The sequence below is a fragment of the Hypanus sabinus genome, chromosome 20, assembly GCF_030144855.1.
Source record: "Hypanus sabinus isolate sHypSab1 chromosome 20, sHypSab1.hap1, whole genome shotgun sequence".
NCBI classification, from domain to species: Eukaryota; Metazoa; Chordata; class Chondrichthyes; order Myliobatiformes; family Dasyatidae; genus Hypanus; species Hypanus sabinus.
Window position 1 is genome coordinate 19,926,523 of NC_082725.1, and position 25,467 is coordinate 19,951,989.

General features: G+C 41.5%; 1 protein-coding gene across 5 annotated transcripts in view; it reads left to right on the plus strand.

Annotated features, from left to right (window-relative positions):
* LOC132378352 (copine-4) overlaps nucleotides 1-25,467 on the plus strand; it is a 347,486-nt gene that overhangs the window by 16,883 nt on the left and 305,136 nt on the right. Inside the window, exon 1 of one of the 5 annotated variants that reach the window (XM_059945194.1) lies at nucleotides 15,664-15,859. The exons of the other annotated variants lie outside the window; for them this stretch is intronic. The gene's annotated coding sequence lies outside the window, so the exon portion shown is untranslated. Of the gene's footprint in view, nucleotides 1-15,663; nucleotides 15,860-25,467 lie in introns of those variants that run through there. 5 annotated transcript variants of the gene reach the window in all.

The following is a 25,467-nucleotide window of genomic DNA, read 5'->3' on the forward strand; positions in this document are numbered from 1 at the left end:
AGTGTTTACAGGGGGGAAAAAAGAGGGAAGATCATTATCGTGTTTACTCCTCAAATAGCCAAGAATCATATGGCCATCACCAAGAAGTAGAAAAAATTAATATAAGGAAAAAATAAATTAACTTAAGGAAATAATTTATTGTGAGATATTGTGTGTTTATTGGTGTCACGCACTAATTGATGAGTCACAGCAAACCAATAGAACTAAATAGAATAGAATAACCCGAACTGAAATATTAAAGACATCCATCATTACAGGGTGATGTTGGAAAAAAACATGAACGCACTATCTGAGGTGAGAATTTCTTAAGCATTATTTTAATATGTCTATGGTTTATATTTGAAGTATCAATATTGGAAACAGATTGATTTAAAAGTTCCTGAATCAGTTAGTAGGTGTTTGTGTATTTTTTTACACACCTTCATTCTATGTTAGCTGGGAGTTTGATAAAGCACTAATAAAAGAATCCAAATGTTTATCTGCATTATTTTGATCAATGGCATGGAATTGATATAATCCGCGGTGTAAAGCAGAAATCCACTGGAAAAAATCTGATTATTTTGCACTTTGATCTAACAAAGTGCAAGTTGCAAACCTGATCTTTCTGTCACTGCCAGTCTTCATGTCCTTTGTTCTTTACCTACCTACCTGTTCTAGCACAGAAAGCAATCCTTCAGATTTACATGTACTTTAAGTGATACTGAACCACCTCCATTTGAATTTGAATGCACATTTTCCAAAACTGCAATACTTTGTAAATATTAGAACCTTTAGTAACCATCTTTCCCTCTACTAGTCATCACAATCTCATCTACAATGTAAGCAGTTCTTTCTGCTGCATTATCAAAACTCCATAGGTTAAGGATTTAGAAATAGACTTTTGGTGTGATTTTCAAATGGGATCTGAATGTTTGTTCATTTACCTGCTGATCTGATGTAACTGTGCTACTTAATCACCTTGCAATGCCAGCTTTCTTTCAGGATGCTTAATTGAACTCAATAACTATGCTTAGCAGTCTTCATGTGAATTTGAAGCAGCAAATCTGATTTTTCATATGGAACCTGCTTTGTCGATGGCCTCTGTGTGCAATGATGAGTGTGTAGTGCAGGTCGCCATAGTGACAAAGGATAGAGACATTTGATATTGCTGGGCCAAGTCAAGTAGCACATTTAGCTGTGTCAGAGATGTAGGACCAATGATTTTTGCTAAGCCTATTTATGTTTGCAAAGAAACCTGTACAACAGCCCTGTCCAGGCATTTACTCAGTGACAGCAAGCCGGTTCTTCCAAGATGTTTCCCCTTCACTTTAGCTGAGAGGTGACAGTGACTTCACATAACTTTAGATAACTTTGTATTAGTTTGCTGGCCAATGATCTCACTGCTGGCTTTTGCTAGCTTCCCCTTTGTTTATCATCTAGCGTTTTACCTTCATTGTACTTCCAAACAAGCTGACCTGTATAAATTCAGCCCAATCTATGCCATTCTCTCTGTAATAGCTTCATATCGCTCTTAATACCATTCTAACAATTACAGATCCTCAATTAAGTCATACATTGTCATATACAACTTACTAAGTGATATTGTACACCATTCTATACAAACTGATTCTTCTACATCCTACACAGCTGACTCTCCCCTCCATGTCACCTTCACCTGTTTTTTATTTGTTGCTTTCTTCCAAGCTAGTGAGTTAACCAGTTCACTGACACTGAAGAGCTATCAGAACAATCCTTTGAATCAATTCATTCTGATAAGTGGATTTCATTCCAGTGACAGTCATAACATCAATCCCAAAAGAACCTGGGAATGATGCCAGATTTGCTTCTCTTCAGATCCCTTCAGCACAAATCATGCAAACTGTTGCCACTTTATTAGGGAGCTCCTGTATCTACTAAAGTGGCCATTGAGTGGATGTTTGTAGTCTTTTGCTGCTGTAGCCCATCCACTTCAAGGTTCAACATGTGTGTTCAGAGATGCTCTTCTGCATACCTCTGTTGTAACTTGTGGTTACAGTCACTGCCCCCCCCCACCCCACCCCACCCCCAAATCCACTTGAACCAGTCTGGTCAATCTCCTCTGATTTCTTTCATCAAAAAGGCCTTTTCATCACAGAACTGCAGCTCACTGGATTTTGATTTTTAGTTTTTCATACCATTCTCCATGAACTCCAGAGACTATGCATGGAAGTCCTAGGAGTTCAGAGTTTCAGAGATTCTTAAGCTACCAACAATCATTCCACAATCAAAATCACTTAGATCCCATTCCTTCCTCATTCTGAAGTTTGGACTGAACAACAATTGAACCTTGCAACCATGTCTGTTTGCTATTATGTATTAAGTTGCTGCCACGTAATTAGCTGATTAGATATTTGCATTAACGAGTAGGAGCACAGCTGTACCTAATAAAGTGGCCACTGAGTATATTTCTTCAGGAGTTCTTTGGCTGGGTAAGGAATGTTGGATTACTAATCACAATCAAGCCAGCCTGCTGATCCTTCAGTGTGAGTGGACTGACTGGGCCTTCTCTGTGCTGTATCTCAATAAATGTGTTCTTGTTTCAGGCTTACAAAATTGAGCAGGGTGAGGGAGCAATAGTTGCCTGGATTGGTAAACTTGGCAGATTTGACATGTATGCTTAGGTGAAAATATTTTGTTTGCATATCAAAGCAGTGGCAAATAATATGAGAAGGGAAAGGAGAAAGTAGCATTTTGAGCCCAAAATATGTGACTATGTAAGCTTGCAATGTGATGGCCCTCAGCTGGAGTCAGATTTCTCATTGCTGACATACAACATGAAGTTTATTGTTTTGTGACAGCAGCATGTTGCAAAGAATTAAAAATACATAAATTGCACAAGTGTAATGAAAAAGGGAAATAACTAGGTAGTGTTCATGGACTGATAAGAAATCTGATAGCAGAGAGGAAGAAATTGTTCACAAACTATATGGTGTGATGATAAATGTTCAGAAATTGGAAAGATTCCACTGAGCACATGTTGTGCAAAAGCTCATTGTTTACTTTAGTACAAACCATTAAAAATAACTTAAAGGTCCCCCAAGCAGATGGGATCATTGATAGGTATCTTCTTTTATTAAACAGCTTTGTGGGGAATCTTCTGTGACTTTTTAAATTGTTCCTGATGTGACAAGTTTGTGTGTAGATTGGTTGATGAACCAGTTTAGTTGGTGTTGAGTATTCAGGACCAGTAACTTTGATCAAAAGTTCAAAAAAAGAGTTCAAAGTAAATTTATATCAAAGTACATAAATCTCACTGTATACAACCCTGAGATTCATTTTCTTGTGGGCATACTTAACAAATCCATAGAATTAAAACCATAATGGAATTCATGAAAGACTGCACTGACGTGTATGTTCAATCAGTGTGTACAAGACAACAAACTGCAAGTGCAAAAAAAAAATAAACAGTAATATCGAGAACATGAAGTAAAGAGTTCTTGAAAGGGAGTCCTTTGGTTGTGGGAATATTTCAAGTGAAGCTGAGTGAAGTTATCCCCTTTGGTTCAAAAGCCTGATGGTTGAGGGGTAGTAACTGTTCCTGAACCGAGTGAGTCCTGAGGCTCCTGTACCTTCCCGATGGTAGCAGTGAGAAGAGAGTATGTACCCACAGCAAGTAAATAGTGTTGCTGCAATCCACAGTCAAGGGGCCCTAACTAGTCCACGCCATTATCATAGCCCAATGGCAAAAACATGAGGTTTTGGAGTTGAAGACTCTCTATCTGATGAGTTGTAGAGAAAGGGGCTTGTTTTGTTTTTTTGTTGTGTTCTATATTGTTCTGCTGAGGTTGCAGGCATGCTGTGTTGGTGCTGGGATGTGTGGTGACACTTATGGGCTGCCCCCAGTACTGGTGTGTTGGTTGTTAACACAAATGACACATTTGAGTGTGTACTTCATCATATAAGTGACAAGCTCAGCAAATTCTGAATAACATTGACCGTTTGCTCATTTCCATAGATGCTGGCCAACCTGCTGAGTTCCTCCAGCATTTTGCAAGTTTTTGCTGTCAATTTAGAAGTCAAATTTTGACTCCTGATGATTCAAGGTCACAATGAAATCGGCTTCATGAATTTGAAAGGCAATGGAAAGGAAGGTTTCAGTTTGGAAATTCCTTCAGGTGCTCGGGAATATGGATTGTACAATATTTATGCTGCAGCAGAACTCCAGCAATCAGGATTCAATTCTGACCTGTGGTGCTGTCTGGGCAGCTTTTGCACCTTTTTCTTGTAACTGCTGCCTCATCCATTCTTGCTCTGTAAAGGTGGTCTCCTTTATGCTTTGTTGCAATCGTAGTAGTAGGGTGAACCCTGTCCACTTTGTTGTATTTCACACACTACTTGGGCTGATATCTGGGAAAAAACCTCCATCTGACAGTGCTCTCTATCAACGGTAGGTAGCAGAATTTAACGAAGTAAGTACCCTGGTTTTCTCTCGTTTCCCAGAGCTGTGAGGGTTGTCAGATTAACTAGCCACTGTAAATTGTCCCTAGCTTGTAAATGAATGGTAGAATCTGGGGTGATCTGATGGGAATGTGGGGAGAGTGCAGTCATAAAATGTGCTTCATGAATGGCAAGGACTTAGTGGGCTGAAGGGCCTTTTGTGGTGCTATATAACGCTATGAATTCTAAAAAGAATTAGCAGCAATCAGACTTTTTGCTAAGTATTTATTAACCAATATATTGACACTCAAGTTGATACTGCTGCGGATCGCTCATTAAGGAGGCAAGGTACTTCAGCAAATGGTGGATTCAAAGGTGGAGTCCCAGACCAGACCAGACCATGTGCTTTAGAGGCCCAAACTGAGAAGGAAACTGAATAGGCTGGACGAAATGGCAGGCTGGTGAAGCCAGACTAGAATGAAAGCCTAACACCACCTAAGTCAGATAAAGAACAATAGTTGTATGGAGACAACATGGTCACGCTGTTAATCCATAGATGGTGAGCAATATCTGCTGCCCACTTCACAAGGCCTGCATGCAGAATAAAATGTATTAGATCCTACGTATGATTACTTATCAATGAATTTCCAGTGAAGTACCTGGCCATCAGCATGCACAAGGGTTCCGTCTCTGCACAGAAATAGCCTACAACATCATAATAGGACTGAAGCAAGCAGAATATAGCTTTATTGTGGTACACTAATTTTGTTAAACCAAAGTGATTTGTTGAAAAAAAATCTCAATTTTTGAAGGCAACAGTTTCTGTAGATGCTGGAAATCCAGAGCAACACACGCAAAGTGCTGGAGGAACTCAGCAGGTCAGGCAGAATCAATGGAAAGGAAAGAAGAGCTGCCATTTTGGGCTGAGAACGTTCATCCGGACTCCTTTGACGAACTCGTTCAGATCATTGTGTGAGCTCAGTGAGAATTTGGAATGACAAAAATGCATACATTTCACAGAGCATTTCAGTATCTTGGCCTGTAGGTTGACATCAATGGCTTAAAATCAGCGAAGGAAGTTGCAGACAAGAACAAAGAAGAGATTGCTGGAAGAATTCAGCAGGTCAAGCAGCATCAGTAGCATAGTGTTCAGCACAATGCTTTACAGTACAGGCAACAGGGGTTCCCACTGCTGCATGTAAGGAGTTTGTACATTCTCCCCATGACCACGTGTATGTTCTCCAAAGATGTACCAATTGGTCATTGTACATTGTCCCATCATTAGGCTAGGATTAAATTGGGGGTTTGCTGGGCAATGTGGCTCAAAGGGCCAGAGAGCCTATTTAGTGCTGTATCTCCATAAATAAATAAACAAAAAAAATCTTTGGAGGCAAAAGGAATAGGTCTACATTTTTATGTTCAAGATCCAGTGTTGATGCAGAAGTGAAAGGGAAGAGGAAAGCCTGGAGATTGCCGTGCATATCAGTCCCGGGGAGGGATGAGCCAGAAGGTGCAAAGCAGTAGTTGGAACTAGGTGGGGAGGGGGCAATAGAGAGGTGAAACCAGGTAGGAGTGGTGAGGGTAAGTTGGGAGGCGAGATGGGAAAGGTGAACCAAAAAAAGAAAACTGACAGTCAAGGTGAATGTAGTGGTGAAGAACGCCAGGGGGTGGGTATACATCAAAGTGTACAGGGTAAGTGGCAGGAATGATTAGCAAGTAGAGATTCTTCTAGCTGAACTATTCATAGAATAGATATTCTATTCATATGAATAGATGATTTTTAAAAAAATAATTACTTTTCTCTTACAAATTTTATGAATTGGAATGGTCCACTTCTGTTAAAAGTCAAATTTGGATTCATCTGGAGTAGCCAAAAATTCACGATGTAATTACACCTTAATAGTTGCAGAAATATTCTAAAATTGGGAGTGAATAATTTCATGTTGAAGTACAGAAGAAGTGTCTCCTTCCCCTGTCAAGCTAATCTTAAGAAAATTGGAGGTGAGGACAATAGGATAGGGCTCTGGAACCAGGGTATATCTGGTTGTAAGTGCTGAGAATATTATAAGTAGTCATGAATCCAGGTCAGGATTTTGCATCACTGAATCATGAAGTTGTATCTGTGTCCAATGTAGACTTTGAGCAAATCCCAGTAGGTCTGACATGACCGTGGTGGGTCTCATCAGCAAGAATGATGAGTCAGCATACAGAGAGGAGGTGCAGCGGCTAACAGTCTGGTTCAAAGCCAACAATCTGTCTCTGAATGTGAACAAAACAAAAGAGATGGTTATTGACTTCAGGAGGGCACGGAGCGACCACTCCCCACTGAACATCAATGGTACCGCGATAGAGATCGTTAAGAGCACCAAACTTCTTGGTTCTCACCTGGTCCCTCAACACCAGCTCCATAGCAAAGAAAGCCCAGCAGCGTCTCTACTTTCTGCGAAGGCTGAGGAAAGTCCATCTCCCACTCTGTCCCCCCCCCCCTCACATTCTACAGGGGTTGTTGAGAGCATCCTGAGCAGCTGCATCACTGCCTGGTTTGGAAATTGCACCATCTCAGATCGTAAGACCCTGCAGCAGATAGTGAGGTCAGCTGAGAAGATCACTGGGGTCTCTCTTCCTGCCATTACAGACATTTACACCACATGCTGCATCCGCAAAGCAAACAGCCTTATGAAGGACGCCACGCACCCCTCGTACAAACTGTTCTCCCTCCTGCCATCTGGGAAAAGGCACCAAAGCATTTGGGCTCTCACAACCAGACTATGTAACAGTTTCTTCCCCCAAGCCATCAGACTCTTCAATACCCAGAGCCCGGACTGACACCAATTTACTGCCCTCTACTGTGCCTATTGTCTTGTTTATTATTTATTATAATGCCTGCACTGTTTTGTGCACTTTATGCAGTCCTGGGTAGGTCTGTAATCTAGTATAGTTTTTTGTTGTTTTCCGTAGTTCAGAGTGGTTTTTGTATTGTTTCATGTAGCGCCATGGTCCTGAAAAACGTTGTCTCATTTTTACTGTGTACTGTACCAGCAGTTATGGTTGAAATGACAATAAAAAGTGACTTGACAAAGAAACAGCCTTCTATGAGTTCTAATTCAAAGGTTTCAGAAGATGATTCAATGGCAACACCTGGAAAGTGACCAAGATGACTCTGAAAACCAGTTACGAGGCTTGATTTGTAGTTCATTAAATTTGATCATCGTTACATAGATAAAAGTAGAATCCTGAAAGTATTCCACAGTACAGGCAGCATCTACAGTATCAAGGGATCTATTAAGTTCACTAGCCAATTTTGGAAGAATAGTCATCTGAAATTGTTGAATTCAATGAGTTTTGAGAACTGTAAAGAGCCTTGGTGGAAGATGAATTGCGACTCTGTGAGCCTGAAGGTATTTAATGTTTAATTTTCTTTGGTTGATGTTTAAATTTTTCTTTTTAGTTGGTTGAATAGAACCATGGCAGCTTTGGAACAGAAAATTGTGAAAATCAAATTAACTTTGAATCCTCTGTATTGAAGATGAAAATTTTCAGTGTTCTCAAAAACATTTAAGGTTTCAGGCAGTACAATTTTTATAGTTTGTGGTTATAATTTCTCTTAACAGATACTGATGACACTTGGAAAAGATTTACTCTTTTGCACGCTATTGACATAGGTGGGATGGATGATGAGGTTCTGTGTTCAGGGAGTTAGATGCCAAGTCAAAGGACAGGACCTCAATAGTTGTCACAAAGCACACTGCAGATGCTGTGGTCAAATCAACACGTATAAAAGCTGGATGAACTCAGCAGGTCGGGCAACATCCATTGAAAAAAGCAGTCAATGTTTCGTGTCAAGACCCTTCATCAGGACCCTCAATAGTTGTGATTTCAGATTTGTTACCCATGCCATCTAATGAGGCTTTATGGGTAGAACTGAGGAATAAGAGAATAAGAAATGTATGACTACATTAATGGGATTATATTATAGACCACCCAAGAGTCCATGGGATTTAGAGGAATAAATTTATGGAGAGATTGTAGACTTTTAAAATAGGTTATTTTAACTTTCCATATATTGAATGGAACTCCCATACTGTAAAAGAGAAAGATGGGAAAGATTTCGTCAAATGTGTTCAAGAAAGTTTCTTTAATCAGTGCATAAAAGTTGCAACTAGAGAAAGTGTGATGTCGGGATGAGACAGGACGGGTAACAGAAGTTTGTGTAGGGGAACACTTTGCATATAGTGATCATTATGCCATTAATTTCAAGGTAATTATTGAAGGGGACAGATCTAGACTTCAGGTTGAGAATCTAAATTAGAGAAAAGCCAATTCTGATGGTAACAGAAAGGAATTAGCTAGTATGGAGTAGGATAGGTTATTTTCTGGCAAAGGTGTACTTAGCAAGTGGGAGTCCTTCAAAAGAGAAATCTTGAGAGTACAGAGTTTGTACGTTCCTGTCAGAATGAAAGGCAAGGATAACAGATTTAGGTATAAGCAGGCAGGAATAAATGAGGAACTTGAGTATAAGACATGCAAGAAAACACTTATGAAGGAAATCAGGAAGGCTAAAAGAAGGCATGAGGTTGCCCTAACAGGAAAGGTGGAGGAGAATCATTGGGACTTCGACAGGTATATTAAGAGCAAAAGGATAGCAAGGGACATAATTTATCATCTGGAAGACCAGAGTGGTGATGTATGCAGGGAGCCAGGAGATCTTGAATAGTTTTTTCGATCTCTATTTACTGGGCAGATGGACACGGAAACCATAGATGTGAACAAATGCAGCAGTGAGCTCATGGATGCTGTACAGATTACAGAAGAGGAGATGTTTGCTCTCTCGAGGCAAATTAGGGTGGATAAATTCCCAGGGCTGGTCAAGGTGTTCCCTTGTGCCCTGTGGGAGGCTAGTGCAGAAATTGTAGGAGCCCCAAGAGAGATATTTAAAACATCCTTAACCACAGGTGAGGTGCCAGAGGATTGGAGGAAAGCAATGTTCTGTTATTTAAGAAAGGCTTTGAGGATAAACCAATACATTATAGTCCAGTGAACCTGACCTCAGCAGTGGGGAAGTTATTGGAAGATACAAGTATCTGAATAAACGAGGACTGATTAGGAATATTCAACGTGGCTTAGTGAGTGGTGAGTCATGTCTAGCCAATCTCATCGAGTTTTTCTAGGAAGTTACCAGGAAAATTGATGAAGGCACGGCAGTGGTTGCTGTCTACATGGACTTCAGCAAGGATTTCTGCAGGGGTGGTTGGTCAGGAAGTTTCAGCTGCTTGGCATTGAGCTGCTTGAGGTAACAAGTTGGATTAGACACTGGCTTTGTCGGAGAAGCTAGAGAGTGGTAGTAGATGCTTGCCTCCCTGATTGGTGACTGGTTGCTAGTGCTGTGCAGCAGGGATCAGTACTAGATCTATTTCTTTTAGAGCAATGATTCCCACCCCCCCCCCCACCAGCACTATGTATTGATCTGTTGTTTGAGCATGCACATGCATAGACAACAGTGCACTGTTCTCTCTCTCTCGTGCTCTCTCTCATGCTCAAGACACCCGTTAAAACCATCTCCTGCATGGGTGCTTTTATTTAATATGAGGTTGTGCACAGACACAACAAATTGGTGATAAGTACACACCTGAATGTCAGAAAATGTCACGATCTGCACTGACAGTTGCGGGACGAAACAGCGAGAGTTAAACAGCATGAGAAAGCCAAAGGTCAAGAGTGTAACAGTCAAATACATGCTGAATTTAACATGAAAATAACTTCAGCTGGGGAAGTCAATGAACCTGATCGCACTAATGGAGGCTGGGAGTCGCATTTCAAGAGGGTTGAACTGTATTGTAACGTCAACAACGTGGAGGAGCAAAAGAAAGCCCCTGCACTTCCTAGCTTATTGGGTGCAAAGATGTAGAGTCTCTTACACAACCTAGCAACCCTTGAAAAGCCAGCAAGACGTTCAATCAAATTTTACAAGATCACTTGAGCCTTAAACCACTGGCAATAACTGAGAGATTTAGGTTTTACAAAAGGAAACAATTAATAGATGAAAGCATTTCTGAACACATTGCAGAACTGTGTAAACTTTTCCAGCACTGTGACTTTAGAGATGGGCTTTCTGATTCACTAAAGGACAGGCTTGTGTGTGGCATGCACTGTCCAAGCATTCAAAAGAGGCTACTGTTCAAAATAGACCTAACCTTAGAATGTGCAATAACCATTGCAGTACTGTTTGAGACAGCAGCAAAGGATGCAGCAGAACTATGGAAAAGGAGGTTGGAATGAGAAATGCACAAAATATCCCTGAACGGTGCAAAAAGCCAAAGATGTTATCAATGTGGCAGATCCTCCCATGATGCAAATGACTGTTGGTTCAAAGAAAAGTCTGCAGAAAGTGTCACAGATGAGATCACATGGAGAGAATGTACAAGGCAGACTCGGGATGAATAATAAATGCTGGCTTAGTTGGCGACACCCACATCCCGTAAATGAATGCATAAAAAAAAGACAAAAAGCACAACCGAGTGAAAAGTCTTCAGCACAAAACTAAGCAAATGTATAAAGTAAAACAGAAGCAGACAACCTAGAGCCTGACAAAGGTGAACTGTCAAGCTTAGAACTGCAAGCTACAACTGAAGCTGATCACAAAATCATCTGGATCATAATAGACGTGTCTGGTGTAAAACGGAAAATGGAGCTAGATACAGGGTCAGCTTTGTCCATAATTTGATTTTGACTACAACAGACTGTTTTCTAAGATAACATCGGAGAAGACCTCAGTGATGCCAAGGACTTGCACAGGCAAAAAAGTGAAACCCATAGGCAAACTGAAAGTAAGCGTGGTGTATAGATGCCAACCACAACATTTAGAGCTTGATGCATTGAAAAGTGGAGGGCCAGCACTTTTCAGATGTGAATGGTTGAGAAAAATCAAACTAGACTGGCACTCAATCAAAGCTCTTACTGTGACATCAATTGGCAACAGCAGCCCAAATGGTAGCACTAACTAGAGACTGGCACAGCTGCTTAATGCTGATGAGAAAGTGTTTGAGAAGGGAATAGATAAACAGACAAAGACTTGGCCAAAGGATGGCAAAAAGTTCAAAATGCATCCCTACAGGCAGTGTTTTACCTGTGGGAGTGGCCGTCGTCATCATGGCAGAGAGTACAAATTGACTTTGAGCCAATCATGGACTCCATGTTTCTGATTATAGTGGATGCTCATTTGAAGTGACTGCAGGTTATATTAATGAAGTCAACCACCTCAGCAAAGACTCTCTGCTCTGAGGATTAACTTAAACAGAAACGGCTTACCAGAACAAATTGTGAGGGACAATGGACCACAATAATGGTCAGAAAAATTCCAACTGTTCATGAAGAAAAATGGCATCACACACTTCAAGTCAGCTCCTCACCACCTAGCAATGAATGGGTTAGCTGAAAGTTTTATCCAAATCTTCAAGAAGTCCATTAAAGCAATGGATGATGACATTTCTCTACAGCACAAGGTGAACAACTTTCTTTTTGTGCATCAGAACTCTGTTCATGCAACGACAAATCAAGCATATGCAATGTTGTTCATGAACAGGAATCTGAAATCTTACATCTCCGGACCTCCAGAGGAAAATACAAAATTAATAGTTCAGCCAGTTGCCAAGTGAAGCAGCAAGAAGCTTTGAGATTGGACAGGAAATCCTGGTGCATGATTACTGAGAAGACAAGGATAGCTACAAGAATTGGACCACTGATGTACATTGTGGATGTTGGAGGACATACATGGAGACGTCATGTGGACCAGATACTGGATACTCAATCAAAATACACAGCTGAGTCAACTGCATCTAACAAGATGGATACATTACTGCCAATGGACTTACCTCTCAGTGATGATGTCACTGACAGCAACGTGACACTGGAAACTGAGAAAGTTGTGGTAGACAAGACACCAACCAAACCTGATGCCACTCCAAAGGTCCAGAGGTGCTTTCCTGAAAGAAACAGAGCGGCACCCAAAAGACTAAATTTTTAGAACAGTGAAGTTTGTTATGGACTGTTATTGTGAAAGCATGTTAATTATGGTGTGTTAATCTAAAGGAGGAAGTGTAATGTATGGATCTATTTCTTTTATTACAATGAGTCCTTCTGCCCTTAGCAGTAGATATTAATCTGTTGTCTACACGTATGCATTGTTTCTCTCTCTCTCACTGCAATGTGAATATACCAGTTAAAGCCATCTCCCGCATGCGTGCTTTTATTTAATATATATGTAGTTGTGCACAGACACAACAGGGTCCATTGCTGTTTGTCAGCTATATCAATGAACTGGGTCAGCAAATTTGTGGATGACCTCAAGATTGGGTGTGTAGTTGATACTGAGGAAGACTGTGGGATCTGGCCCCAGCTGGAAAAACAGGCTGAAAAATGGCTGCTAGAATTGAGCAGCAAAAAGTGTGAGGTTTTGCACTTGGGTGGGACCAATTAGGGTAGGCTTTACGTGGTAGCAAAGGGCACCGTGGATTATGATAAAACAAAGGGATCTGGGAATACAGATCCATAATTCCTTAACAATGGCATTACAGGTAAATAAGGTGATAAAGAAAGCTTCTGGCTTATTGGCCTTTGTAAATAATGTACTGAGTGCAGGAGTTGGAATTCGATGTTGAAATTGTGTAGGACAACTTTGAGGCCTTATTTGGAGCATTGTGTGCAGTTGTGGTCATCCACCTATAGGAAGGGTGTAAATAAGATTGAAAGAGTGCAGAGGAAATTTACATTGATGTTGCTGGGACTGGAGGACCTGAGTTATAGGGAAAGGCTGTCGAGATTAGGGCTTTATTCCCTAGAGTGTAGAAGATTGAGAGAAGATTTGATGGAGGTGTACAAAATTGAGTGGTATAAATTGGGTAAATACAACCTGACTTTGTTGTGTGAGACTACAACCAAAGATCATAGGTTAAGGTTATGTAATGCCCTGGTTATGATTTTTACTGCTATGTTGTAGGTATTTCATCTTAGCAGTGCTGTAGGAGCAGTCAGTTCTGCTTTCAGCTTGTTTGGGTTTTAGTTGAGATGAGGAGCTTTGTTGTTCAGTTTAGGAATGTGGTATCAACCAATCAGGGTAGTAGAAATGGGAGAAGGTTCCAGAGAACGATGGGCGGAGAGGTCTTTGTTGGCGGGAACTGCGAAAAGACAGGATGGAATGTGGCTGAAGATCCTGTTCACGTTGCACAAGGTGCTTTGTGCAGAAGAATGTCTTCAGGGAGGAAGGACCAATACTCTGTGGGAGAGCCCATTTATTTGAGATGGATTTCGAGCGACATTTGGAAAATGCAGTGCGCACAGAGAAAACAATGGCTTTTGGAAGATTTGGGCTCCATTGTGCACATGTGACTGATTAAGTATAATGGGCCTTTTTTGTTTTTATTCTTTCTTTCCTTTAGTAATTGATTAAATTAGTGTTCTTAAATATACTTATAATTGCATGCAGTGTACGATCTGTTATTTCTTGCTGGTGGGCGATTGCCGGGGGTGGGGGGCAGTAAATCACACAGCATTCACACAAACCAGGGTTTGGGTGGGTGAGACATCCCAACCTCACGGAGTTGGCAGAATCAAAGTCATATACATCCTAGAACGTATGGAGCCCGAGAAACGTGGGTCTCTCACTGTAGAGTCCTGTGGCAGTTAGCGAGGGGCTAACAAGCCGCATTTCCAGAAATGCCCAGTAAAAAGGGGTTTCAGTTAAAAGATGAAATGTTTAAGAGGATCATGGGTGGGGGGGGGCGGGGAGTTCTTCACTCAGAGGGTGGCGAGAATGTGGAACGAGCTGCCAGTGGAAGTGGTGGGTATGGTGTTGATTGCAATTTTGGAGAGGTGCATGGCTGGGAGGGGTACAGGGAGCTATATTCCAGGTGCAGGTCAATGGGATTAGGCAAATTAATGGTTTGGTATGCACTAGGTGTCCGAAGTGCCTGTTTCTGTGCTGTTGTTCTCTATGACTCTGTGATTGAAAAAAGGCTCATATTGAATGCAAGTTTGAAAGTACCAATTCAAAAATTGATGGTGGCTCTCCAGTGCGGTACTTGGAGACTGCTGCACTGAGAGATGTGTTGAATTTCAGATAAGATGTTATGTCAAAGCCAAGACTGCTTTACAAGAATGATATCAAGGAAGAGGAAGGAATTATCCCCAGTGTCCCGGTCAATATTTATACCTCACTCAATATTGCTGTAACAGTGTGTCAGAATGATGTCTGATAGAGCCTGGTAAGCAGACATTGGCTTTCATGAAGCCTATGTCACAACAGCGATCACATTTCAAGAGTGCTTTGGCAGTGAAGTATATTGGGGGTTCTGAAGTTGTGCGAAAGATTAATATACAACGAATGGCCACTTTCTCAGATACCTCCTGTACCTAGTAAAGTGGCCATTGAGTGTATGTTCGTGATCTTGTACTGCTGTAGCCCATCCACTTCTAGGTTCGATGTGTTACACATTCAGAGATGTTCTTTTGCACACCACTGTTGTAACATGTGGTTAATTTGGGTTACTGTCGCCTACCTGTCAGTTTGAACCAGTCTGGCCATTCTCCTCCAACCTCCCATTAACAAGGCATTTTTGTCCTCAGAATTGCAGCTTTCGGGAAGTGTTTTTTTTTGGGTTTTTTTCTGCACCATTCTCTGTAAACTTCAGAGACTGTTGTACCTGAAAATCCCAGAAGATCATCGGTTTCTAAGATATTCAAACCACTCCGCCTGGCAGCAAAAATCATTCCATTGTCAAGGTCACTTGGATCATATTTCTTCCCTGTTCTGATGTTTGGTCTGAAAAACAAATTGATCTCTTGACCATGTCTGCATGCTTTTATGCATTGAGTTGCTGCCACAGGATTGGCTGATTAGATTGATGAACAGGTGCTTTAACGAGCAGGTGTACCTAATATAGTGGGCACCGAGTGTATATATTTATAAGTCTTTTGTCAGTGATCCCTTGGACTGAAGGTAGTTCGGCTTGTACCATTAAAAATTCTTTAGCCTGGCTTGTTACCCTGTGCTGATCACAGCTGGGCTAAACAAAGCCATTTGCCAGATCCATGATTACAGTGTAAATATACTTCCAGGCTGCTACAGAGAGGCGGTGATTTCGCAGGCAATCAGAGCAGGATAGAGTCACAGTCTAAATTTAGCAGAGACCAAATAAGTAATGTTTCAGAAATGTGCCACTTTGTACACAGTTGTCTTCCATGGGACCGGTTGGAAAATGGTCCTGTGGAATAGACCATGTTTTGTGCAGACTCTGGGAGTTGTGTGACTGAGGCATTGCTTCATTGTCTCTGGTGCATGCAGCAGGTTTTGAAATGATTGTGCGTGTCTATAGAGCGCTGTATATTCCCGAGCATCCTCATAATGGTAGGAGCTTTTGGTTCCTGTGGTGGTCAGCTGGTTATCAAAATGTGGTTCTAAATGTGCAAGAAGGTAAGAGTACTCAAAGCATTTGCTCTGTTCAGCTCATATGCTGACTTGACGTGTATGTCTTTATTTGTGTTAACTGTCTTTAGTAAAGAGATGGATCCAAAAGGATAATTCATGAAAATAGAGTAAAGTGATGAGCAGTGTTTAGGAGAAGGTATTAGTATTAAAAGATTAGTTAGACTTGAGTTTGGAGGGGAATCTTGAGAAGTGGAGGTGCAGAGGAGATTATTCTAAGAGAGGGGACCAGGTTGACTGAAGGTGCAGTTGGCAATGGTAAGGTGAATGTCTTGATATATAAATGTTAACAGATTCTCAATTAGTCAATTGCTATTTGGAGAAGTAAGTGAATGATTCATAGTTTAGCAGTTCTTGTTTTTTTTTAAATTTGTGCGTGTGCCAGCAAGTTAACATAATAAGAATTTTAAACAATGAGAGAGGTCTGTCAAGTCCAATCTCTCCACAGAATGATGTAATCTGCTCAATTACTGGCTTTTTTTTTCCAGAGCAAATTATAGTTAAGAAAGTGTTCAGAATGCTTGTCTATCTTCATTCTTTTGCATTCAAGTCTGATTGGCTGATCCTTGCTGCTGCCACTAGCCTCGAGTTCCCACACTGTATTGTTAGTGTTGATTGTTAAGAGAACCCAGTGTTCTGTACGGGGTGTCGGAGGTGGGATGTCCCAGCCTCCCGGATGGTCACATCTGCACCAGGTGTGTCAAGCTGCAGCTCCTTAGTGACCGGGTTAAGGAGCTGGAGATGCAGCTCGATGACCTTCGTCTGGTCAGGGAAAGTGAGGACGTGATAGATATATAGGCAAGTAGTTACAGTGGAGCATCGGGAGGAAGATAAGTGGGAAGCAGTCAGGAGAGGGAAGGGCAGGAGTCACATGCTTGAGAGTACCCCTGTGGCTGTACTCCTGTTTGAGTAGTGTTGGGGGAGATGGGCTACCTGGGGGAAGCAACAGTGGCTGCATCTCTGGCACAGAGTCTGGCCCTGTGGCTCAGAAGGGCAGGGAAAGGAAGAGTATGGCAGCAGTGATAGCGGACTCTATAGTTAGAGGGTCAGACGGGCGATTCTGTGGACGCAAGAAAGAAACACAGATGGTAGTTTGCCTCCCAGGTGCCAGGGTCAGGGATGTTTCTGATCACATCCACGATATCCTGAAATTGGAAGGTGAAATACCAGAAGTCGTGGTACATATTGGTACCAACGACATAGGTAGGAAAAGGGAGGAGGTCCTGAAAGCAGACTACAGGGAGTTAGGAAGGAACTTGAGAAGCAGGACATTGAAGGTAGTAATCTCAGGATTACTGCCTGTGCCAGGTGACTGTGACTATAGGAATAGAGTGAGGTGGAGGATAAATGGCATGGCTGAGGAATTGAGCAGGGGGCAGAGATTCAGATTTCTGGATCATTGAGACCCCTTTTGGGGCAGGCATGACCTGTACAAAAAGGATGGGTTGCACATGAATCTGAGGGGAGCCAATCTCCCGGCAGGGAGGTTTGCTAAGACTGTTGAGGAGAGTTTAAACTAGAATTGCTAGGGGGTGGGAACTGAACTGAAGAGATGGAGGAAGAGGTAGTTGACTCACAAATAGAGGCATTGTAAGAGGGAGGATAGGCAGGTGATAGAGAAGGGATGCGCTCAGACTGGTGGTTTCAGATGTGTCAATTTTAATGCAAGAAACATCATGAACAAAGCAGATGAGCTTAGAGCTTGGATCAGTAATTGGAGCTACGATGTTGTGGACATGACAGAGACTTGGATGGCTCAGAGGCAGGAACGGTTACTTTGAGTGCCAAGCTTTAGATGTTTCAGAAGAGACAGAGGGAAGCAAAAGAGGTGGGGGTGCAGCACTGTTGATCAGAGATAGTTTCATGGCTGCAGAAGAGGAGGCAGTCTTGGAGGGATAGTCTACTGAGTCTCTGTGGGTGGAAGTTAGGTACAAGATGGGGTCATTAACACTACTGGATGTTTTTTTTATATAGACCACCCAATAGTAACAGGGACATTGAGGATCAGATAGGGAGACAGATTCTGAAAAGCTGTAATAATAATAGGGTTGTCGTAGCGGGAGATTTTAATTTCCCCAATATTGATTGGCATCTTCCTTGAGCAAGGAATTTAGATGGGGTGGAGTTTGCTAGCTGTGTTCAGGAAGGTTTCCTGACACAATAAGTAGATAAGCCTACAAGAGGAGAGGCTGTACTTGATCTGGTATTGGGAAGTGAACGTGGTCAGGTGTCAGGTCTCTCAGTGGGAGAGCATTTTGGAGATGGTGATCATAATTCTATCTCCTTTACCATAGCACTAGAGAGGGATAGGAACAGATAAGTTAGGAAAATGTTTAATTGGAGGAAGGGGAAGCATGAATACATCGGGCAGAAACTTGGAAACGTAAATTGGGAACAGATTTTCTCAGGTAAATGTATGGCATAAATGTGGCCAATGTTTAGGGGATATTTGCGTGACGTTCTGCATAGGTAAGTTCCAATAAGATGGAAAGAATGGTAGGTTACGGGAACCGTGGTGTACAAAGGCTGTTGAAAATCTAGTCAAGAAGAAAAGAAAAGCTTACGAAAGGTTCAAAAAACTAGGTAATGATAGAGATCTAAAAAATTATAAGGCTAGCAGGAGCTTAAGAATGAAATTAGGAGAGCCAGAAGGGGCCGTGAGAAGGCCTTGTGGCATTCTACAAATATGTGAAGAACAAGAAGATAAGACGTGAGAGAATAGGACCAATCAAGTGTGACAGTGGACAAGTCTGTATGGAAACGGAGGAAATAGTGGAAATACTTAACAAATACTTTGATTCAGATTCCACTATGCAAAAGGACCTTGGCGATTGTAGGGATGACTTACAATGGACTGAAAAGCTTGAGCATACAGACATTAAGAAAGAGGACGTGCTGGAGCTTTTGGAAAGCATCAAGTTGGATAAGTCACTGGGACCAGACAAAATACACTGCAGGCTACGGTGGAAGGTGAGGGAAGAGAGGTAATGATCTTTACCTTATCAATGGGGATGGGATATGTTCCGGAGGATTGGAGGGTTGCGGATGTTATTCCCTTATTCAAGAAAGGGAGTAGAGATAGCTCAGGAAATTATAGACCAGGGAATTTTACTTCACTGGTTGGTAAGTTGATGGAGAAGATGCTGAGAGGCAGGATTTATGAAAATTTGGAGAGGCATAATATGATTAGGAACACTCAACTTGGCTTTGTCAAAGGCAGGTCGTGGCTTATGAGCCTGATCGAATTTTTTGAGGATATGACTGAAAGCATTGTTGAAGGGAGAGCATTAGATGCAGTGTATATGGATTTCATCACAGCATTTGATAAGGTACCCCATGCAAAGCTTATTGAGAAAGTAAGGAGGCATGGGATTCAAGGGGTTTTTGCTTTGTGGTTCTAGAACTGGCTTGCCCACAGAAAGCAAAGAGTGGTTGTAGATGGGTCATATTCTGCATGGAGGTCAGTGACCAGCTGTGTGCCTCAGGGATCTGTTCTGGGACCCCTTCTCTTTGTGATTTTTTTATATGACTTGGATGAGGAATGGAAGGATGGGTTAGTAAGTTTGCTGATGACTCAAAGATTGGGGGTGTTGTGGATAGTGTGGAGGGCTGGCAAAGGTTGCAGTGGGACATTGATAAGGATGCGAAACTGGGCTGAGAAATGGCAGATGGAGTTCAACCCAGATAAGTGTGAGGTGGTTCATTTCAGAAGGTCAAATATGATGGCAGAATATAGTATTAATGCTAAGACTCTTGGCAGTGTGGGAGATCAGAGGGATCTTGGGACCCGAGTCCATAGGAGGCTCAACGCAGCTGCGCAGGTTGACTGTGGTTAGAAGACATACAGTGCATTGGCCTTCATCAACTGTGGGATTGAGTTTAAGAGCCTAGAGGTAATATTACAGCTTTATAGGGCCCTGGTCAGACCCCACTTGGGGTATTCTGCTCAGTTCTGGTCACCTCACTACAGGAAGAATGTGGAAACCATAGAAAGGGTGCAGAGGAGACTTACAAGGATGTTGCCTGGATTGGGGAGCATGCCTTATGAGAATAGGTTGAGTGAACTCTACCTTTTCTCCTTGGAGTGACGGAGGATGAGAGGTCATCTGATAGAGGTATATAAGTTGATGAGAGGCATTGAAAGTGTGAGGCTTTTTTTCAGGGCTGAAATGACTAACACGAGAGAGCACAGTTTTAAGGTGCTTGGAAGTAGGTACAGAGGGGATGAAAGGGGTAAGTTTTTTTTACGCAGAGGGCGGTGGGTGAGTGGAATGGGCTGCCAGCGACAGTGGTGGAGGTGGATATGATAGGGTATTTTAAGAGACTCCTGGATAGGTACATAGAGCTTAGAAAAATAGAGGGCTATGGGTAACTCTAGGTAATTTCTCAAGTAAGCAAATGCTCGGTACAGCATCATGGGCCGAAGGGCCTGCGTTGTGCTGTAGGTTTTCTATGTTACGTTATGAATAAAGAGTTAATAATAAGGTATTTAGTAGTTTTATTTCTTTTTTTTTGCCATTAATAAGTAATCGCTGGTCAAAGAACTCAGCAGGTCGAGCAGCATCTGTGGGAGGAAAGGAATTGTCAATGATTTCCAAAATGTCGACTATTTCTTACCTGCAGATTCTGCTTGACTTGCTGAATGCATCTAGCAGATTGTTTTTTTTTGTTCTGGATTCCAGCATCTACTGTCTCCTTGTCTCTTTTCATATCAGTCAGGGTTGCTTTTAGAAAGGAATATTTTTCATCTCAAATTTGTATACTGAATATGATCCAGGAATAAAGCTCACATTTTCAAAGTATCTATTTAGCAAAATACCCTTGATGTTTCACAGAACTCATTTTTAAACACTAAACTATGTCGCGGCACAAAAGGAGATTCAGAGGTTGGGTTTAACAAACATGCTTTAGAAAAGGTTTTGAAAAGAAATACATGCACACACTGCTGAGGAGGGAATTCCACATTTTATATCCTTAGAAAGCAATATACGCCTCCTTTTCACTGCTCTGTTCCAATGCACAAAAGTAATCTGTGTCCAATCTCCAAAGAAAATTGTGTGTTTAACTCTTAGTTGATTAGATTCTTTATCAGCATTTTCCTTTTCCATCTACAGTACTGTATCTAAAATTATACTGCTCCACCTGTAGTTACTTTGATGTAAAATTAACTCAAAGGAGCCTTGCTTGTGTTCAGAAGCTTGCAACTGGCCTGATTTGGGATTTGCCAAACTTGGGAGCAGGTGTGACATTATGCATATTAGCAAAGTTGCTGTAATGGACAGTGCCTCAAGTGCACAGATGGATCCAGAGGGCATTGTTATTCATTCCTGTTCTCTTCTGGCCAGCAATAGATTTTGGCAGATTCAGAATATAGAAGTTTAAAATGGGCCAGGATTCAAACTTGCTGATTTCTGTTTCTGAAAATAAATTGCCTAAAATTAAACAGTGGTCCATTTTATCTTCTCTTGTATCATAATGCACAAAGAAATTTCTCCTGTGGTTGCCCGGTATTGAAAGACCTACGGTTTTCAGCTTGACCTTTGTAGCTCCTCTATCAACCTTTGTACTCGTCTCCATTTTCTCAGTCTGATTGTCCAAAACAGGTCCTAGCTGAAATGAGATAAGTGTGGGCCATGAGGCTGGATGTTGTGATGGGAAGGTCTCTTGGTGAAGTGAGTCACTAATGTTTGTAATAATTCACTTGGAGCATGAGGGGGTGTCTGAGGGCAGGCAGTGGCTTCCCGTCTGCCAAACTGTAAGCAGGCTTGTTGTCGTCATTTGGATAGGTCTTTAATGAATGGAGTGAAGGGAATCTATTAGAGTGAGCAAAGCCAGTGGGAAAAGTCAGGCCATCACGCAGCATTGGTGGAATGAATACATGGTCCACAGACTGGGACTGCTTTGAGGAAGAGTGAGTTGGCGCTACTGTAGACAAAGATCAGCCGCATACATATGTCAATGCAGAGGTACCAGAATGCAACCCATCTTACTGGATTTGACGGGATAAATACAGGGTTATCCTCTCTGACTTCTGCCATCTTCAACAGGATCGTACCAATTAACACATCTTGACCTCTGCGGATTCTCTGTTTTCCACAGGGATTGAACTCTGTGATTCCTTGTCCATTCGTCCCTCACTGCTGATGTCCATCCTGGCACTTTTCCCCGCCAATCGCTACACCTGCCTATTCACCTCTTGCTTCACCACCATTCAGGCCCCAAACAGCCACTGTGACTCTTGCCCAATCATATTATGATACTCTAAGCACCTTTGACATTGGTAGAAGTTACTGAGCTGGCGATTCTGCTAACGTGTACATTATAAATAGCAGGACCAGACCAACAGATAAAATTTCATTTAATTTATGAACAGGAATTTAATCAGAGAAGACAGTGAGTAAGCAAAGACCTTGAGAGCTATTGAGAGGACTGAGGTGAACTAGAAAGTATATTAAATGCACAAGTGTATAAACCAGACATGGGCCAATCCAGTCATGGAATTCAGCAAGGGATGAGCGAAAATGATCGATGGAGCTTTGGTAGACAGTGTTTCTCCGTCACAGGTAAGGGCGATAAAGTAAGTTTATTCTGGCCTTGTTATCAGTAATGTCTTTATTACATAGGTCATTCAGATTCTCTTTAGATAGATTATCATGAATCTTTCTTTTAAAGATTTCTCTAGGCCTTGACTAGTAGAGCACTTAAGTATATTACATAAACAGAATTTCTCACTAGGCAGTGTAATGTGGTAATATACAACATTAACATTTAGAAATATCTAAATAAAGCAATATGATAGATATTTCATGCTGTGTGGGTTATATTTTGCATCCCATCACTCTCTGTCCCTGCGTTTACCAGGAATTGCCACTCGCTTGTTTGCTAGAACAAGTCGTGGAAGTGGAATATTGAGGCAATGAGATTCTGGGCTTGTATTTGGGAAGGAATATAAATAGCTCTGCTGTTCAGCAGACAGCTTCAAGTGTGCACCCTTGAACCTGAAGTGTAAATCAAAGACAGAATGGAAATGGAGATGAATGGTGCACCGGGAGAACACCCAGGGTAAGAAGAATGCTTTTAATGGAACCGCCAGTCCAGTGTATCGGAGGCAAATCAATCACTTTGTTAAGCGCACGTCCTGAACTATAAAGGCCAAGGGATGATTTAATTGAGATTGTCAAGAAGTTTGAGTGGAGTTGATAGAATAGATAAAGGAGAGATCTTGTTGCTGAATGAGAATGAACAGCCTGCAGTAAAGGAATTGAGGCTGAAATTTGACCCAGTCTTTTCAGGAGTGAGTTTGGGAAGTCCGTCTGGATGAAGTGAAGGTTGAGGTTCTCTAATGCAAACAGCAACTCATACTAGCTCATTTGTTAAAATGACATTGATCAGCTTTTGTTAATCAACATACACATAGGTATAAAAGTTACCTAATAATGTGGCCACTGAGTGTATGTTCAGTCTTTGGCTGCTACATCCCATCCACTTCAAGGTTTACCCTGTCGAGTGTTCAGAGATGCTCTCCTGAAAACCACTGTTGTAAAGCATGGTTATTGAAGTCGCTGTTGTCTTTTTGTCAGCTTGAACCAGTCTTGCCATTCTCTCCTGACTTTTCTCAATAACACGATGTTTTCACCCAGAGAACTGGTGCTCTCTGGGTGCTTCTGTTTCTTCAATCATTCTCTGTAAACTCCAGGGACTGTTGTGCGTGAAAATCCCAGGAGATCAGCAGTTTCTGAGATACTCAAACATTCCATCTGGCACCAAAAATCATTCCACTGTCAAAGTCACTTTGTTCACATCTTTCCCAGTCCAATATTTAGTCTGAACAACAACTGAACCTCTTGATCATGTCTGCATGCTTTTATACATTGAGTTTCTGCCACATGATTGCCTGACTAGTATTAACAAGCAGGTGTAGCTAATGAAATGGCCTCTGATTGGATAAATAGGTACAGGCTTATGTGACATGAGGTCCTACCAAGTTACAGAACCGGCTTGGGTGTAAGTTGACTCCTTGGGTTCTTGTGTTCCTGTTTCCTGAGCTGGGATTTCAGTATTGCCACCTAAATTATTGGGTGACCTCTCCCTCCATTGATGTACTTTGTTCCAATTGAGCCAAAGGAACAGGAATTCCTTGTCTCTCGCAATAACCTCTTGTTGATAGCACGATAAGCATTAACGGGTAGCTTTGCACCTTTGGATGAAGAGTTGGAGACCTTTAGACCTGAAGCCATGTAACAGTTAGCTTAGGAGAAAGTGCTTTCAACACGAGGTTGTTGGGAGACTAGAACTCCTTACTTGCAAAGGTGGGAGAGGGAGAAACCTTCATTTCATGATAACTGTAGCTGGATGAACATCAGAACTTTTGAGGGTATGGTCCAGAATCTGGGGATGTGCATTGGTTAATATTGTGGCCTGCATGGGCATTATGCAGAAGGTGGCCAAAAAGTGCCTAAAGTTTCTGTGATTCTCAGTGTGTTTGAAAGAGGTCTAGTTCCTGGAACAGAGTCAGAATCAGGTTTATTATCACCAGCATGTGCGGTGAAATTTGTTAACTTAGCAGCAGCAGTTCAATGCAATACATAATCTGGCAGAGAGAAAATAATAAATAAAATAAAACATAATAAATAAATAAACAAGTAAATTAATTAAATACATTGAATAGATAGTTTAAAATGTGCAAAAACAGAAATACTTTATATTTAAAAGAAAAAAGGTGAGGTACTGTCCAAAGCTTCAAAGTCCATTCAGGAATCGGATGGCAGAGGGGAAGATGATGTTCCTGAATTGCTGAGTGTGTGCCTTCATGCTTCTGTATCTCCTACCTGATGGTAACAGTGAGAAAAGAAACAGTGCTGGAGGTCCTTAATAATGGACGCTGCCTTTCTGAGACACCGCTCCTTGAAGATCTCCTGGGTACTTTGCAGGCTAGTACCCAAGATGGAGCTGACTAGATTTGCAACCTTCTGCAGCTTCTTTCAGTCCTGTACAGTAGCCCCTCCATACCAGGCAGTGATTTAGCCTGTCTGAATGCTCTCCATGGTACAACTATAGAAGTTTTTGAGTGTAGTTGTTGACATGCCAAATCTCCAAGTTCCTAATACAGTATAGCTGCTGTCTTTCCTTCTTTATGTCCACATCAATGTGTTGGGACCAATGTGCTGTTGACCTATTTGAACAGCAATAATCAACTGTCTTATCAAGCTTTCCTCACAAATAAATGACTGGACCATGAAGACAGAATATTTAAACACTACTTGTGCCCTCTGGTGAATGCCCAGTATAGAAAAATTGTAGCTATCCAAACACGATTTTTAAAGTGAAAATAAATAATTTTGGTAAATCCTTTTCTCTAACCAATTGAAACCATTTCAAGAGATTTGTTTCATTCTGCAAACAATAACATCATATTAAAGATTTTTAAAAATGAGTTTAAGCTTAAAATGAATTCAGACACAATATTTTTTAATTAAAATTTGGGACAGGTACTGAATTTAAATGATTCTCTCCACAGCTAAAGCAAGTCAGTCCTGCTTCTGTTTTGTTACAAGTGCACTAGGGCAAATCTGAATACATTAGGTGATTTTAATCTG